Below are 2,457 nucleotides of genomic sequence, written 5' to 3' on the forward strand. Positions count from 1 at the left end.
CGTTTATTCTACCAGCGAAGATGACTGCAGTGCAGTTTGATGTTCGTTTATGCAGGGATTTATACCATCTGCGCAGCTACATTGAAGTCAAGAAGACTAGAACTAAGGAGGATCAACTCGCGTGGTGGGGGTGAGTCAAAAAACGTCCGCGGCTATTCACACGCTGTGCAGCGGCACTGCGCATCGTATGAAAGTTCGATATAAGAGCGACAAAGTGACGATTATAGAGCGACAACTATATAGAGCGACAGAAAGGACTAATGAAGCGCAAGAGTGGGGGAAGTTATCCGTCGCCACTTTTTGCCTCACCCCCACTACCGCTATTGGCACGAGTTGATCCTCCTTAATTCTAGTTTTCTTGATTGAAGTCCTGCTCAGGGGGTCAATCATGAAACTTTTCACGCAAACTTGATTTTACCTAACAATCACATAATTTTTCCTCTAGAATAAAATCGTGAAAAGTGAAAAAGTTTACAATATTTATAATAATCATTATAAAATACCTTTATTTAACATGTATAATATACTATTTTCACTTCCTCTTTATATTTTAAATATAAAATTTGTGTTAACACAAATTTTAATCAATCACTTAATGTTACGCGAAACAAAAGTCACTAGTAAAACAGTGCTAACCACATTGTTTTTAAAAGGGAATTAACATGCGTACAATATATTTATCTTTCACTTTTAACCATCAACCAATTTGATTAAGGGTCACCAAGCTTAGTTAACTTAAAGCCCATTCTACAATTGCGTAAGCGTAGTTGTAAGTGGTTGTAGTTGTAAGAATTAACCTATCACAGTCAAATATGAGGAGAATATTCGACTGTGATTAGTCAATTCTTACAACTACAACCACTTACAACTACGCTTACGCAATTGTAGAATGGACTTAACTGGTCAGTTAAGTTAACTGAGCTTGGTGACAGTGGTCCTAAAAGGGAAAAGTGATATACGCGTATTTCGTATTTTACTTTAGTAAATATTTTGTAACTTCTTTGCTTTGTGACCTCATGCGCATGTGCTTGGTTACTCTTTGAGCCAACCAAGTTCGCAGGACAAAGCCAGTGATGGGCAGTGTGGGAATAAAGTGACGCATGCGCACTGAACAAACGCTATGGCTGCTCAGTAATGTATGTATCTGGGTAAAATCTGAGGTATCGTTAGGCCCCTAGCAAGGAAGGAAATATGAAGGGAGTTACAAAGAGAAGAAAGTTCCTTTAAACTCTAAGGAAAAAGTTTCATGATCGATACCCAGGATGCTCTGCTCGCAGTACTGCGTAACTCCGGATCTACAATAGGTGTTTTAAGCCTTAAATAAGGAATTGACCAATCACAGTCGAATTTGAGAAGAATAATCAACTATGATTCATCCATTTCTTATGACTTAAGACTAAAAACTCTATTGTAGATTCGGAGTAAACGAACGACAAACTGCGCTGCATGGTACCGCCAGTTAATAGCCAGTTGTATTAGATTGTAACAAAATGAATTTTGTTAAAATATCTTTAAATAAAAAGGGTGAAAAATAAATGTTTAAAATCGTTTAATCGTTAAAAAATGTTTAAGATCCTAATGAAGTAGAAATAATTCAAGATAAGATAATGTATAATGGAAAATATATTGCCTCGGTAGTCTAAAAGCTTAGAACACTCGCACGGAAGGTCAGAGATCCGGGTTCGACTCCCAGCCGAGGTAATATTTTTCGCAATAAGAATTAATTATTTACAGATTTTAATGTCATTCATTATTAAGATCATTTAAAGATGCGTAATAAGCATCAAAAATTCTATTGGTAGATACGAACCAATGCGATACGAGCAGTCATTCATGCAGAGGTCCGTTCGGTCAATTTAGGTCATGTGACTAGCAGATGACGAAGCAGTGGATGCGCTATCCACTGCATAAACCATGGACACAGGAATAACGGGACGGAACAATAACTGCGGAGGATGAAGCCATTTAGCGGGGAGGGAACTATGATCACGTGGTATGTTTGGTGCCGCATTGGCGATTGGTTAAAATCAAGCAGAATTTGCGCAAACGCAGCATCTTATTATTTTGATTGTCATGATACTGTAATCCGGTACAGATTAGAAATAATTAAAACTTATAAAGGGAATGAGAAAAAGAAAAGAGTGAACGGAGAAAACATCAAATTTTATAATTATTTCGAGATATACACATCTTGAATAATATATATTCTTATATATCTCTCTTGATATATTACGTACTTATTTACAATACCACAGTGTATTATAAAATACTATAAAAATCGCATACCAAGTCGTCCAATATTAGAATAATGTAAACAAAAAAGAAATACTAATGTATCATATCACCGGTAAGAAAGATTCATGTTCTGTTTACATATATTAAGATTATATTGTATTATCAAAATAGTATTAGGTGCGCAACTAAGTTCTCGCTGTTATTTTGATGAAAATGCAACTT

The sequence above is a fragment of the Mycetomoellerius zeteki genome, unplaced genomic scaffold, assembly GCF_001594055.1.
Source record: "Mycetomoellerius zeteki isolate Tzet28-1 unplaced genomic scaffold, Tzet1.0 scaffold93, whole genome shotgun sequence".
Lineage (NCBI taxonomy): Eukaryota > Metazoa > Arthropoda > Insecta > Hymenoptera > Formicidae > Mycetomoellerius > Mycetomoellerius zeteki.